At 36.9% G+C, this 16,809-nt stretch overlaps 1 protein-coding gene across 1 annotated transcript in view; it reads right to left on the bottom strand.

Moving 5' to 3' along the window:
- LOC135206782 (meiosis regulator and mRNA stability factor 1-like) overlaps nt 1-16,809 on the bottom strand; it is a 239,685-nt gene that overhangs the window by 773 nt on the left and 222,103 nt on the right. The window lies entirely within an intron of this gene.

The raw sequence follows: 16,809 nt of genomic DNA, 5'->3' as shown, positions 1-16,809 counted from the left end.
CCACTATCAACTTTTGGAATACCTTCTTTGTCTAGATTCTTTCCAAAGGTACAATATATCTCATTGCCATAAACATCTTCACCATCTAACCTCTTCTTGGCCCTAAAATTATAAGAGAAAATATTTTTTTAAATTTCAATCTTTCAATAATTTGGTGACTGGGATAAGGAACAAATATCACAGCAAAATTAAAAGTAAATTGGTTACACAATTCAACAACAGCAGGAATTTAAAGCAATGATAAACAGTGTTAATATTAACAAAATTCCATGAGTTACATCCCCACCTTAAAAGCTCCTACTTGGTCTACCACAAATTTTCTACTAACTCCAAAGCGGTTTCATACTGAAACTTAGAACACTCAGTGTTTAAAATTTGCAAACACAAAATTAATTTCTATGAGTTACATCCCCAACTTAAAAGCTACTACTTGGTCTACCACAATGTTTTCTATTAACTTTAGAGCAGTTTCAGACTTAAACTTACTCTCTACATGAATAAAATTTGCAATGAAAACTGCAGTAAAAATCAGAAATAAAAACAAAATAGATCCCAAATATCTTGCACTTGGTTACCTTAGAGAAGAACTTAACTATACACCAAAAATGAGCAAAGGGACTTTTAAGAAAAGATATTTTAAACCAGTAGTAAAACAGTGTTCCATACGCATTGATATTAATACATACTTATATACGTATCAATTAATAGCCATCTTCTACATATAACCAAAATCACCACCACCTTTTAATCCTCAAAGAACAGGTAATCTCTACAAATAACAACATTAGTAACAGATTACATCTCAGAAGGCTTAAATTATTTTCTTAGGCCTATAAATCATTTTGCAAAATTAAACAGCCGAAACTTCAACATTCAAAGAAAACTGGTTGCAATTCATATTCCTCTGGTATTCCTCAAAGGACAAGTAATCTCTACAAATAAATTCATTGGTAACAGATTACATCTCAGAAGGCTTAGATTATTTTTTTAGGCCTTTAAATCATATTGCAACATACAGGCAGCTTAAAAAAACACAGCCGAAAACTTCAACATTCAAAGAAAACTTGTTTTAATTCATACTCCTACTTTGAAATTGTTGTTATGATTATTGAGCTTATTAGGCCTACTGTCATAATGCTGCAGACGTGGTTATGTTGACCAGTCAGAGGAGCGTGTTGTGTGTGCTTTCATTGCTGGCACCACTAACCTTATCACACCACACTGAACTGAGCAACGTAAAAAAAAATTTCAAACCACGGATTACGAATTAAACCAGTGCAAAAAAGTGATCCTCTCTAATCAACCATAAGGAAAATACGGCTAACTGTGAATTTGCAAACTGTTTGACATGTATGACCTAACAAATAAAAAAAAAGTTTAGCACCACTTGGCAACGTCACATTGAGTCTAAGAATCTGGATGGTACAAAAAGAATCACGTCGCAAGAGATTTGAGCACCACTGTACATTTACTGCATATTGGTACTGCTATTCAGTGAATCTGGTTCCTCTCGGTAGGTAAAGGGATCAGGCAGTGAAAGATTTCTGTTGAAATAAAACTTCTGAAAATCCAACAAACAAGACCAATCATTGATGATCTAAGTCTTACTGCTTTTATTAGCAAACAAACTTAACACCACCAAGAGAGATAAATTGCTCACAGAAGCAGACATCCACGCTGGAGAACAGTACTCTAGTAAAGGAAGCACAAACAACCGAAAACAAGTTGCACTGATTTTATCACAGTTGTAACTATACGAGACCTTACGAACATTACATAACTTATGTGCAGCATTCACTGAAACTTTCATTATATCATTAGAAGTTTCTCAAAAGTTTGATCAGTATAAATTTACTCATAAGCATAAAGCTTCAGACTCATTCAGCAAAGTTTCACCCACCTGAGGAGGAGGTAGGGGTGGGATATCTGTACGAGATCTGCTAATCAATATTTTTTGTTTTACTGGGGTTCAACCTCATTCCCAACCGCCCACACCATCACCGACCAGGTCCATGTCACGACTGAGGCTGAGGACAGTTTAATTTCTCTAAATGGAGACTTGACTACTACTACACCCACAAGTGATGCATCAGCAGCATAGTACTGAACAATCTTGTTTTCCAGGCCAACAACCATATCACTTGCAAACAATAAAAGTAACGGTGGACCAAGAATGCTACCCTGTGGAACCCAAGAATGCTACCCTGTGGAACTCGAGATAAAGCAAGTCTTGGTTCACTCAAGATCCCATCCACAGCAACTCGCTGCTGCCTACCTGAAGGAAACCTTGAAGTAACCATAAAACATATATATCCATCCACTACAAACTTCCAAAATTTAAAAGTGACTTGAGATTTAAATTCGAATGCAGCACTAATATCTATTTGAAATACTTTATGTACACTCATAACCCTTATCAAGGTCCTCTTGCAAATAGCAAGTAAAGTCTAAAAGAGCATTGCAGGGAGTACCTGTTTTCTATAAGCATACTGACACTGTCAACACTCCTAGTTTAGATTCTATATATGTAGTGGCACCTGTGATGATAATAGTTTCCTAGCAAAGAAAAATAAAGGAAAGTAAAAAGCATTTTCGAGAAGTTCGGCAGCAATGAGGCGTTAGCTCATTGTGTTGGAGGTACCTGTCCCCATGATGGTTCTAGAATTGGCAGGAGTGTTATGGAACTCGTCAGGCGCTGCCGTGACGTGAGAAATGCCGCGATTTCTGATGCAATACCTCATCTAGATTCATCTAAGCAGCTCTGGAAATCTCGGGAGTCTGTGACGCTCGCCGTAGGCTCCACCCCCTGAGTGCCATATAAATACGACTGTCGTAGCAGCAGCAGCAGAGATCGTAAAAGAGTGATCACCAGTTAGTCACAGAGATATCTCCTCAGTAAGATCAGATTATCAGTGAGAGATCAGCAGCAGCAAAGATCATCCGTGAGAGATAATAGAGAAAGGGACTGACGAAGATTCAGAAGAAAAGTTGCTCGAGAGTTGGTTGGATTTTGGTCAAGCCATCTTCAGGAGTGGTCGACTGAGTTATCTCGATGTTGAGAAGACTTCAGAATAGAAAATGTCCTGCTAGAGGTTTTGGGGAGTTCCTGCCTTGCAAGTTTCAAGAGTAGACTATTTTCTGCAATACAGAGTCAAGAGGACGTCTGCAATTGCCGCTCTCCTTTTGTGAAGCCACTGCTTCAAGTCACTAAACCGGCCCGCAAGTATTTGAATTACCTCGCTGTTCCCCCAGTTCATGCAGTGTAAGATTCTATCTTTTTATGTAAATAGGAGGTACCATTCTGCATTTACCTTTGTTAGTAAGCTTGTAAATAAACCTTTGTTGTGTTAGTTTCTTTCTATATTCGTATCCCCAGTTTCAACTGTTGGTGTTGAAATATTTATTTTTATTTATTTCATATCGAACCTGAAGCGGACCTCTCTCAGAGGCCGTAACAGCACCTCATTTTTCGTACAATCTGTTCCAGAACCTCCAATGATATCCAAAAAAAAATACAAAAACCGAAACTATAATTCACTTCCCCACTTTGTTTTTTACTGGCACTAGGACCAGTCACTGGACCCCTGTCAAATAGCAAAACTGTCCAGACATTTGTTTCTGATGTCTCTTCATCGCTGCCTGAAAATGATACAAAGCATAGTCATTAAGCATGTTAGGAGACATGAATTGCAACGTCTTTCTTAGGATGGTATGTCTCAAAATAAAAAAAATTATTTTTAAGACTCCACTTCGCAAACATTTCTTTAATCATTGAAGTAGGCACATATCCCCTATCTTTTTCTAACCCTCGGATTCCTCATCTGCAGTCTGTTGCTGTTCCTGCTGAATGTTTTGCAGCTCCTCAGTGGTTAGCTCTTCCCTGTGGGCGTCCCCTAACTCTTCCACATCCTCACCACTCACATCAAAGCCCATTGACTTCCCCAGACTCAACAGATTCCACAACAGGCATAGGGTCATCGGGATCAACCTCAAACTTTTCTTAATCCTTCTCAAGATAACACTGGCCACATTTTCCTACAAACAGCGTTCATTGTCCTGGAAGCCACTCCCTGCCAAGCCTTATCTATAAGGCTTATGCAGTTGAAGATATTGAAGTGATCCTTTCAGAACTCTCCTAGGGTTAATTCAGTGTTCGAGATCACTTTAAAGCACTTTGAAACTGTGCCTTGTGTAGTGTAAGTTTGAAATGATTTGTTGGTCCATGGACTGAATGACAGGAGTGGTATTAGGAGGCATGAACTTCACAGTGCTTAATTTTAATTCATCCAGCAACTGGTCTTCCAAGCCAGGAGGATGTGCAGGAGCACAGTCCATTACCAGGAAGCACTTTAAGGGCAATTGATTCTCTTGCAGGTATTTTTTCACACTTGGGCCTAAACACTTCATTGACCCACTCAACAAAAATTTGCCTTGTGACCCATGCCTTTTTATTGGCCTTCCACATCACATGCAATTTATTCTTGATCACATTGTTTTTCTTGAAAACTCTGGGAGTTTCAAAGTGATACACACAAGTAGGGGCTTCACTTTGAAATCCCCACTAGCATTCCCACAGACCAAGTGTGTTAGCCTTCCTTCATAGGCTTGTGCCCTGGCAATGAACTTTCCTCCTGCGTAATGTAGGTGCGCTTTGGCATTTTTTCCCAAAACGTCCTGTTTCATCACAATTGAAGACCTGTTGAGGGATGCCTCCTTTAGCCTGAAGATACTCTCTGAATTCATCAACTAATTCCTTGGCGGCATGTTTATTAGAAATCATAGCCTCACCATGCCATACGACACTATGCATGCCTGTACGCTTTTCTGAATTTTTCGAACCTGCCTCTGATGGCCTTGAAATCACTAGGAGCAGCAGTTCTTGTGGCACTTTCTTACCTAAATCAGCATGCAACATCTAGCTTTTTCACAAATGATTGCTTCACGCACACTATCCCCCCTAACTGTTTTTTCATTGATCAACACCAACAATAACTCAACATCTTCAACTAGTTGCGATCTTGGTTCGATAATGACGTGACCCCTTTCACAACATCAGCCGCCTTTATTTCTTGTTTCTGTGCTAGGATGACTTGCCATACATCCTAGCAAGATCAGCTACATGTGCACCAGTTTTTACTTCACAACAAGTTCTTTCTTGAATTCAGTTGTATTTCTGGTTTTTTACTGAAGGGGTGGCACTTGCAACTATCTTTGGCCCCATGATGGCTTCTTTGCAATGAGTTTCAAAATCAAAATTAGCACAAAACACAAAACTCGTGCGTTGATGTGGGATACATGTACGGTGATGCTTGTTTAGTGAGAAAAAGCCAGAATGGATCACGACAAGACTGGATGCTTGATACAGGGGGGCCGATCATGCGCTGGGCCGCGGATGGAGCGTTTCAGTGTACGGGAGAGAGAGAGAGAGAGAGAAAAAAAAAAAAAAAAAAAAAAAAGGAGGGGGGGGGTCTAAAAAACAAAACTGAAAGTTATATAGTGCCTTAAAAACAAACTTTTCAGCAGCTTTGGAGAGCACAAGGAAAACAGATGTATTGGCCTGTAGTTACTGCATCTCTGCAAATATGCCAGTCTTTGGAACAGGCATTGTATTACCAAGCTTGCGCTCGTCCGCAAATTAACTACAGCGACAAAAATCTATAGAATCTACTAACCTTGAGACACAAAACACTAGAAACTCACTCAAACCTTTCTGAAAAACCAAAGGGATGAAACCACCAGGATCTTCTCCGCCCCAGCTATCAAGATTATCTAGAATTTTCTCAACATCCCTGAAAGCTATCAAATTTTTGTGAGATGAGCTTCAGGATGACAAGTATAGGGAGAGGGACATCCTCAGCGAATTGCTTGGCTTCAAAACTTTGACAAAGCAGTTCAGCCTTTTCCCTATGGCCAGTAAGCAATCTACCATTTGTTAGCAGTGGTGGAATGCAAGGCAACCTTAACCCAAAGATAGATGACAATTTGCTTTACCACAGATGAGGCCGAGTAATTGCCTCAAGTTTCCTCTTCAAGAAATTATTGAAATTTCTCAAAGCTACATAAGTTCTAGTCACAGCGAGTACACTCAAAATGGTTTAAGTTTCATTTGAACGATTTGGTGTCTATGCACTGAATTTGGTACCTTCGTCATGGTAGGCTTGTCTAGGCACATCAAAACCGCAGCTGGTTAGGAAATAATCTTTCTAGGGACATTTCTTAAAACAGCCATCTGCATTTCATTAAACTTCTTGGGATCATTATTAATAGTATAGCATCTGAAATATTAAGTGTGACAAGCTTCAATATATGATCCCAATTGGCTCTGGATTTTAGCTAGACTTTTTCCAAAGGTGGCATTAAGAATACAGAGACAGTATACAGTACCGACTGAAAAGATATATCAATGGCGCAATGACCTGAAGTGCCTACTTATATATTCAGACCTTGGACTTGACAATAGCTGGAACATCTATGAATATGAAGTCTAATCTAAAACCAGAAATGTGGGTGGGTTCCCCAATTACCTGGACAAAATCAGAGGATAAACGAAACTCAAGAGTAGAAAGGCCATGTTGATCAACTGAATTTGAACTTGGCCAATCACTGTGCTTTTGCATTACATTCTCCCAGCACAACATTCTTCACCAATATTGAATAAAGCCTTTTAATCATGAGACTGGGCCATACTAATCCTCTCCAAGACAGTCGATATTATATGGATTGCAGTAGTAAACAGTAAATACATATAAATTATAGGACTTACTGAAAATTAAACAAAACTTCGTGGCAACTCTACACCAAATTTTTCTGACGATAAATAGGTCATCCAGACCCAAGTGTACGTAGCCATGCCCCATGCATGTGGGCTATTATAATGATAAAATCAGAGCCAACAAACTCTGGGATTAAAATCTCAACCTTTGACTTACTATGTACTTACATGTCTGGGACGAAAACATCAAATTGTAGTTACGGGCACAACTCGGGAGAAAGAAAAGCCCTTAATATTAACCCTTAAACGCCGATTGGACGTATTTTACTTCAACATTTTTTGTCTCTCGGGTGCCGACTGGACGTATTTTATGTCGACATACTAAAGTTTTTTTAAAAAGTCGCGGAAAAATACTTTTAGGCCTACCAGTCAAAAAAACTCTTGAATCACGCGCCTTGGGGGATGCTGGGAGTTCACGGATCAAGGTGTTGTTTTGTTTACAATCGTTACGCAGGCGCGCAAGCGCGACTTTCTTTCTTGCCGCACTAAAAAGTATCTGTGACACATCTCGGAAATTATTTCGTCACTGACATAATTTTTGTACCATTTTAAATTAGCTGTTACATGGAGTATTATATATGAAAATGTGCACATTTTTATGTAGAATAAAACAAAAAAAATACTCATGATTGTAGCTTTTATCAGTTTTGAGATATTTTCATATAAATAACGATGTGCCAAAATTTCAACCTTCGGTCAACTTTGACTATCGAAATAGTCGAAAAACGCAATTGTAAGCTAAAACTCTAATATTTTAGAGTAATATTCAATCATTTACCTTCATTTTGAAACTAATTGGAAGTCTCTAGCACAATATTTCGATTTATGGTGAATTTATGAAAAAACTTTTCCTTACGTCCGCGCGGTAACTCTTCCGAAAAAATCATACATGCGATTGTGGTAATGTTTGCACCATTTTAAATTAGCCGTTACATAAAGTTTTATATATGAAAATGTGCGCAATTTCATGCACAATACAACTAAAAACAACCCATGGTTGTAGCTTTTATCAGTTTTGAAATATTTTCATATTAAAAATGATAAGTGACAAATTTTCAACCTTCGGTCAATTTGACTCAACCGAAATGGTCGAAAAAACGCAATTGTAAGCTAAACCGCTTATATTCTAGTAATATTCAAGCATTTACCTTCAGTTTGCAACAAATTGAAAGTCTCTAGCACAATATTTTTATTTATGGTGAATTTATGAAAAAAATAAAATTTTCTTTACGTCCGCTCGGTAACTCTTCCGAAAAAATCATACGTGCGATTGTGGTAATGTTTGCACCATTTTAAATTAGCCGTTACATAAAGTTTTAAATATGAAAACAAATGTGCGCAATTTCATGTAGAATACGACAAAGATAATTGAAGGTTGTAGCTTTTCTCATTTTTGAAATATTTGCATATAAATCACGATAAAGAAAAAAAAAAAACCACGTTCGGTCAACTTTGACTCTAACAAAATGGTCGAAAAACGCAATTGTAAGCTAAAACTCTTACAGTCTAATAATATTCAGTCATTTATCTTCATCTTGAAACAAATTCGAAGTCTCTAGCACAATATTTAGATTTATGGTGAATTTAAAAAAAAAAAACATTCCTTCCCTCCGCGCGCGGATTCTCCGCCACAAATCTCCGAAATGCGTACGTACCATTCTCGGAATACTTGCTCAGTTTCATATTAGGCATTCCATAGAGTTTTATATATGAAAATGTGCGCAATTTCATGTAGAATAAAACTAAAAATATTTGAAGGTTGTAGCTTTTCTTATTTCCAAAATAATTGCATATAAAAAAAAAATATATACAAAAAATTCGACATTCGGTCAACTTTACCTCGTCAGATATGGTCGAAAACTGCATTTGTAAGCTAATATTCTTACAGTATAGTATTATTCAATCATTTGTCTTCATTTTGAAAGAAATTGGAAGTCTCTAGGACAATATTTAGATTTATGGTGAATTTTTGAAAAAAATATTTGTTTAAGTCCGTGCGTTACGAATTCATGCATTATTTTGTGATAATATTTTCTCTGTGTGCTTTTATCGTTTTACAATGTGTTATATATCAAAATGATCGCAATTTAGTGCACATTACAACGAAAAAAAAAGTGACTCGTTACCTTTAACCGTTCGCGCACAGCGCGTTTTGAATACAATTATATATGAAATTTCGTTTTTGCGCTATCATATATCACATTATTTATATATGATAATGATAATTTTTTTCATTTCTGATGGTTGCATACTAAACTTCAGTCAATGAAAAAAAAAGGAGCCAAAAATGACCTCTTAATCTTGAAAAATAAGCGCGCTGTGATTTTTTGAAAAAAATATTTTTTCCGCTTCCGCGCTCACTCTGAAACACCTCCGGCACACGGGAGACATCTTTTTTTTTTACCGCTTCGGCATTTAAGGGTTAAAGAACTGCAGTTTTTTTTAACTGTAATGAGTAACAGGCCCAAGGTTCCAGCTCAATGTCTCCCTCAATACTAATTAAAATTAACAATCAGTATCAAGACTAATAAATACTCAAACACACTGTCAAAAACTACAGAGTAATCAACAACAATGCCATCAAAAATTCTGTTGAAAGTACAGTGGAACCTGTTTTTTTCTTACGATTCGGTTTTCGTAGACTTTTCAGACAAAAACTTTGTCTTGAGTTTCGTACATATCCTCAAATTTCATATAAACTCTGAAACGCTCCTTCCAGGCCCAACACGCGACTGCACCGTACCCAGCGCCCCACCAAAGCATCCCATGTTCTCTCATGACCCATTCTGCCTTTGTTTCTCGCTGAGTGAGCATCACCTCCTGTCTCCAGCACCACGCCAAGTGTTCGCTGTATTTTGTGCCATTTCAAGTGGAACAGATAAATAAATGCCATCATTTGGTCAAACAAAGGTCCAAGTGCCAGCCCTTTGGTTAAAAAGGCCAGCAACACGCTAGAATTTAATTAAGAACTTAGTGAAGTATGAAAGTGGTGCACAAGTGGCTGATCTTATTAGGATGTACGGCAAGTCAGTGTTGACAATAAGCTCAATCCTAGCTAAAAACAATAAAATAAAGGCAGCTGATGTTGTGAAAGGGTAACTTCATTAACGATAAAGTGATCGCAACTAGTGGAAGATGTTGAGAAGCTGTTGTTACTATGATTCGACGAAAAACAGTTAGTAGGGGATAGTGTGTCTGAAGTAATTATTTATGAATGCTGCAAGCTTATCTCAGTAATAAATTGCCTACAAGTGCTGCTGTTAGTGATTTTCAGGCCATCTGAGGCTGGTTCGAAATATTCAAAAGTCGTACAGGCGCACACAGTAGTAAAGCATGGGGAGACAGTCCCCCGATGAACGAGCCGCTGAAGAATTCGTTGATGAATTCAAGGAATATTTGGAGGCTGAAGGATTCCACCCTCAAGTCTTCAGTTGTGACAAAACAGGCCTCTTTTGGGAAAAAAAATGCCAGAGAGGACCTACATCATGCAAGAAGAAAGTCCATTCCCAGAGCAAAAACCTATTCAGGAAAGGCTAAATCTAGTCCTGTGGGAACACCATTGAGGATTTCCAAGTGAAGCCCCTACTAGTGTATCTCTCTTTCTTGAACACTGGAAGTTTCAATGTTAAGAATAAATTGCCGGTGATGTGGAAGGCCAATTAAAAAGACATGGGTCATGATGCAAATTTTCATTGTGGGTCAATGAGTGTTTGGCCAAGGCAAATTTTTATTGTTGGTCATTGAAGTGTTTGGCCAGTATGAAAAAAATACTTCCAGGAAAATCAATTGCCCCTCAAGTGCCTCCTGGTAATGTACAATGCTCCTGCACATCCTCCTGGCTTGGAAGACCAGTTGTTAAAAATTTAAATTCATCACTGAAGTTCTAGCCCCCTAATACCACTCCTCTCATCCGCTCATGGACCAACATCATATTTCGCACTTTTAAGGAACTCTACACCAAGGCATTGTTTCAAAGGTGCTATGAAGTGACCTCAGACACTGAATTGACCCTAGGTGTGTTCTGGAAGGATCACTCCAATATCTTTAATTCCAGGGAGTGACTTCCAGGACAACGAACTCTGGTCAAAGAAAATTGTGGCCAGCGTTACCTCGAGAAGGATTTTGAAGGATTTGAGGCTGACCCTGACCTTGTGCCTTTTGTGGAATCTACAGTGTCTCTGGGGAACTCCATTGGCTTGGATGCGAGTGGTGAGGATGTGGAAGAGGTAGTGGATGCCCACAGGGAAGAGCTAACCACCGAGAAACTGCAAGACCTTCAGCAGTGACAGCAACAGACGGCAGATGAGGATTCCGAGGTGGAAGCAGAGGAAGAGAGAGGTAATGTTCCTACTTCAGTGATTAAGGGCAGGCTTTCCAAGTGGAGTGATAAAAATTCTGAGAACTTTCATCCTGACAAAGATGCTGTAATTCACGTCTCTTTACATGTTGAATGAAAATGCATAGTTTCACTTTAGGCAGATTTCAAGACATCATAAACAAATGTCTGGACAATTTTGTTTTGTGACAGGGGTCCAGTGACTCAAGCTGGTCCTAGTACCAGCATAAAAAGAAAAATTGAAGTAACCCATGACAATGCCAGTTAAAAACAAGAGAAGTAACCCCAGATAGATCATTGATACTTTGAGTCCTTCTGGAGGGGATTACCATTCCAAACCAATCCTCTCCTCTCTCCATCTTCCATATGCTAATATGAAAGTCTTCCATAAAGGTAATAATGATGTTAAATGTTCATTTATTAGTTTCACTAGTTATATTTAGTTTTCATAGTTTTCTGTATGTAAAACTATGTTTATTCCCTGTAAAATTATTTTTCATTAATATTTTTAGGTCTGGAATGCACTGTAAGCAGTCCCCAGCAATAATGTGCCAATTCCAGGTTATTGACACCAATGATAAGAGTTATGGCACAAATACATACCAAAGAGGTACCATTAACTGGTTATTGGTCCCACAAGTGCCATAAATAGCCGATTTTCGATTATCGGCAATATTCACCACTGGTAACTGGGGGACTGCCTGTAATTGTATGTAAATACATTATTCCTTATGGGAATTTTTATTTCAGATTTCACATGTTTCAGACTTTGTGGGAGGTTCCAGAATGTTTTATTGTTTTATGTACAAAAACCGAGGTTCCACTATATATAAAGAGTTGAAACTATAAAAAAAATGTCATGTACCACAAAAAAAGTGCCGGGCACAACAGGTCAATAAGGTGCGGGCCAGCATATCTTGTATGGCAAATGAAATCTGCCAGGTTTGCCAAACAACTGGAAGAGGACAGTCTGGGTGGAATTAGAAATAACACACTCAGAAGGAATAGATAGGTAATAATGAAGGAGTTTTCCTGATAATCCAACAAGCAAGCAACTTTTGCTCTCTCTCAATCACACAAGATTGTTGCGAAGAAAAGCACATTAACCACTACCAGTAACACTTTTTGCTAGTGATTTTGCAAAAAAGTTTTCTTGTTGCAATTTACAGTGATCTTTTAACTTACAAATAAGAAAACTACTTACAATCAATGAAAAAGTAAATAAGGAAAGTAAATACGTATTTTAAATTTAACATTAACCTCTCAGATCATTTCAAAACACTAAGTAGTACACAACCTCAGCACTGCCTGAAAGCCTATCAATGAGGAACTTTGATCAATAATGGCATCTCAAATAGCAACAGCTCCACTTGAAACACATGCACTCTTGACCCAAGATATGTAATCTGTGATGCTGTGATGTGGTAGGGCTTATTCTGTATTTCCTTCAAGTCAATCAGAAATAGTAGTTTTTATTTAATCAAGAATTACTTTGTTCAATTTAACAAATTTTTATATTCCATCTGAATTTTATATTTGATAAAGTGTGAATAACATTCCCTTGCCAACCCTCACAAACATTAGCAATATATAATGAATTAAACTTTTAAATAAATGTAAAATTTAACAACTAATCATTTTTTAAATAAATGTAAAATTTAACAACTAATCATATTAACCCTTAAACACCTATTGGATGAATTTTACGTCAAGATTAATTGTCTGTCAGGTGCCGACTGGACGTAATTTATGTCGACATAGAAAAGTTTTTTTAAAAATTCGCGGAAAAATACTTAGTCCTACCAGCCGAATACTTTTGAATCACGCGCCTTGGGGGATGCTGGGAGCTCACGGATCAAGGCGTTGTTTTGTTTACAATTGTTACGCAGGCGCGCAAGCGCGAATTTCTTATCGCACTAAAAAGTATCAGGGACACATCTCAAATTATTTTGTCTGACAATTTCTGCACCATTTTAAATTAGCAGTTACATGGAGTATTATATATGAAAATGTGCGCAATTTCATGTGGAATACAACAAAAAAATACTCATGATTGTAGCTTTTATCAGTTTTAAAATATTTTCATATAAATAATGATAAGTGCCAAAATTTCAACCTTCGGTCAACTTTGACTCTACCGAAATGGTCGAAAACGCAATTGTAAGCTAAAACTCTTATATTTTAGTAATATTCAATCATTTACCTTCATTTTGCAACAAATTGGAAGTCTCTAGCACAGTATTTTGATTTATGGTGAATTTATGAAAAACTTTTTCCTTACGTCCGCGCGGTAACTTCCGAAAAAAAAAAAATCATATGTGCGATTGTCGTAATGTTTGCACCATTTTAAATTAGCCGTTACATAGAGTTTTATATATGGAAATGTGCGCAATTGCATGCACAATACAACTAAAAACAACCCATGGTTGTAGCTTTTATCAGTTTTGAAATATTTTCATATAAATAACGATAAGTGCCAAAATTTCAACCGTCGGTCAACTTTAACTCTACCTAAATGGTCGAAAAACGCAATTGTAAGCTAAAACTCTTATATTCTAGTAATATTCAATCATTTACCTTCATTTTGCAACAAATTGGAAGTCTCTAGTACAATATTTCGAATTATGGTGAATTTATGAAAAAAAAAAAAAAAAAAAAAAAAAAAAAAAAAAAAAAAAAAAAAATAAAAAAAAAAAAAAAAAAAAAAAACAAAAATCCTTTCGTCCCCGCGCGGTAACTTTTCGAAAAAATCATATGTTGCGATTGTCGTAATGTTTGTACCATTTTAAATTAGCCGTTACATAAAGTTTTAAATATGAAAATGTGTGCAATTTCATGTAAAATACAACTAAATATAATTGAAGGTTGTAGCTTTTCTCATTTTTGAAATATTTGCATATAAATCATGATAAATCAAAAAAAAAAAAAAAACCACGTTCGGTCAACTTTGACTCTTACCGAAATGGTCGAAAAACGTAATTGTAAGCTAAAACTCTTACAGTCTAGTAATATTCAGTCATTTATCTTAATTTTGAAACAATTCAAAGTCTCTAGCACAATATTTAGATTTAAGGTGAATTAAAAAAAAACTTTCCTTCCCCTCCGCGCGCGGATTCTCGGCCCCCAAATCTCCTAAATACGTACGTCGCATTCTCGGAATATTTGCAGTTTCATATTAGGCATTTCATAGAGTTTTATACATGAAAATGTGCGCAATTTCATGTAGAATACAACAACAAAATAATTGAAGGTTGTAGCTTTTCTCATTTTCAAAATATTTGCACACAAAAAAATATATAAAAAATTAGACATTTGGTCAACTTTAACTTGTCCGAAATGGTCGAAAACTGCAATTGTAAGCTAAAACTCTTACAGTATAGTAATATTCAATCATTTATCTTCATTTTGAAACAAATTGGAAGTCTCTAGAACAATATTTAAGATTTATGGTGAATTTTTGAAAAAAAAAATTTTACGTTCCGCTCATTAGGAATGCATGCATCATTTTGTGATAATATTTTCTCTGTTGCTTTGATCGTTTTACAATGTGTTATATATACCAAAATGATCGCAATTTAGTGTGCAATACAACGAAAAAAAGTAACTCGTTAGCTTTAACCTTTTGGCTCACAGCGAGATTTGAAAACAATTATATATGAAAATTTTGTTTTCGTGCTATCATATATCGCATTATTTACATATATTTTTTTTCATTTCTGATGGTTGCATACTAAACTTCAGGCAATGAAAACAAAAGGAGCCAAAAATGAACTCAATCTTGAAAACTAAGCACGCTGTGATGGTAAGGAAAAAAAATATTTTTTACACTTCGGCGCTCACTCCGAGACCCCCTCGGCATACGGGAGACTATTTTTATTATAGCCCTTAGGCGTTTAAGGGTAACTAATGGCCTGTTTTGCATTCACTGTGCAAAAATGCAAGTGTGTGTGTTAAACAGCTTAAAATGCTAAATTAACAATATCTATAGTATACTTCATTATCACTAAAAAAGTGAGGAAAACCCTTACAACCACCAACAATCTTGGGGGACCACAGGTGGGAACCAGGGGTTTTGGGTGGGGGAGACTAACTATTAAAAAAATTTTAGCAGTCATTTTTTTGCACATTCCTGGTATCAGTTTCGGCATGGCGAAATAGCACTTCGCGCCTTATCCACATTTTGAAACATTCTTGACAAGCATGTTTGTTCTGGCAAGACAGAATTTTTGCACTGCACACACTTTGCACACAGGGGTTACAGCTGTTCTGTTTGTGCGGCGACGTCACGTTTTTTGAGTGTCAACGTGGTCGGGTTGAGGTTGAACTACTTATAAAAAATAAACCCTTACGACATGAGATGACTTTCACATCAAATGGGTAAGTTTCCCATAGAAACACTTGTAGAAGCTACTGCCAGGATGAAGAAGAACAAAATGGCTGTGAGAGAAAATTTTCTAGTCAGTCTATAGTTGATTCTGTGAGACGGAGCTCCTGCAACTAAGTTTTTTTGCAAGTTTCTACATTTTACAGCGAGTTTTTACATTTTCAAGTTTTTTGGGACTAATAAGCAATTTCTCACTTAATGACTAGTATCCAAGAATTCTATACAGTACCTATTCTCCATAACTGTAGGTAACTACTTTCCTACAAAATTAATACCCACTAGGGTAAACGACCACAAACGATCCATAGTCATTGCGCTGGCCAGGCCTTATTCACCCGATATTTAATTGGTGAAAAAAGAATACAATTAAAACTTTAAGCATACCATTCATAAGATTGAAGTTTCGTCAACATGTGATACATGAAAGCCCCTTACGAACTAAAATAAGCATGTGAGCTCTTCGTAAAATAAGTTTTCAAGGCAGTTTTGAAATCCAATATGGCAGCAATTGTGTAGCTGGCCGGTCTAACCACAGACAATCTACCATCTTTCCCAGCACTCGCTTGAATAATGTTAGCGTATATATGTATGTAATGTTTAATGATCTTACTCAAGATTGCAGTTGGAACCAACACAATAAAACATTTTATTGCCTATATTAGTGAACGTATGAAACTTTTTATTCACGGGGTCATGGTTTGAACTGAATTAATTTTTACCTTGTAATCGGTGGTTTTATCCTTACTGGCTTCACAACAAACTCCATAGTGCTCATTTGATTGTAATTATACACATTTTGGTCTTAATTCACTCCACATTGCACTTGAACCCCGTTGCTGTTCCTGGTTCCTACGCACTCACTCCGCAAACACAGCTACGAGCAGCATACGACTACACTTTACGAGGTGCAAAGCTTTATTCCCTTAATTGTTCACTTTACTCACTATTTAGTTTAACTTTACTTCAAAATGGTTATTTAATTCATGTCAATTATCCCTTTTTGCAACCAAATTAACCCCATAAAATTACAGATATTTCTGAAGGAAGAGCAGACGACGGCAAAAAGACTCATTGCTGCCAATCTAGTGGAGCTTCACACATACGCCGATGCATTTACAAACCGTTTCCATGAATTCTAGTTGTCATAGTAATGCAGTAATGATAAAATTGCTGTAATATGTATATATATACAGGCAGTCCCCGGGTTACAACAGGTTCGGGTTACGATGTTCCGAGGTTAAGGCGCTTATCAATTATATTCATCAGACGTTATTTCCAGGGTTACGACGCATGTTCCAGGGTTACGACGCCTACAAC

Source organism: Macrobrachium nipponense, chromosome 31, assembly GCF_015104395.2.
Source record: "Macrobrachium nipponense isolate FS-2020 chromosome 31, ASM1510439v2, whole genome shotgun sequence".
Classification (NCBI taxonomy): domain Eukaryota; kingdom Metazoa; phylum Arthropoda; class Malacostraca; order Decapoda; family Palaemonidae; genus Macrobrachium; species Macrobrachium nipponense.
Note: the sequence above shows the minus strand (reverse complement) of the source record. Positions and strands in the feature narration are given on the sequence as shown.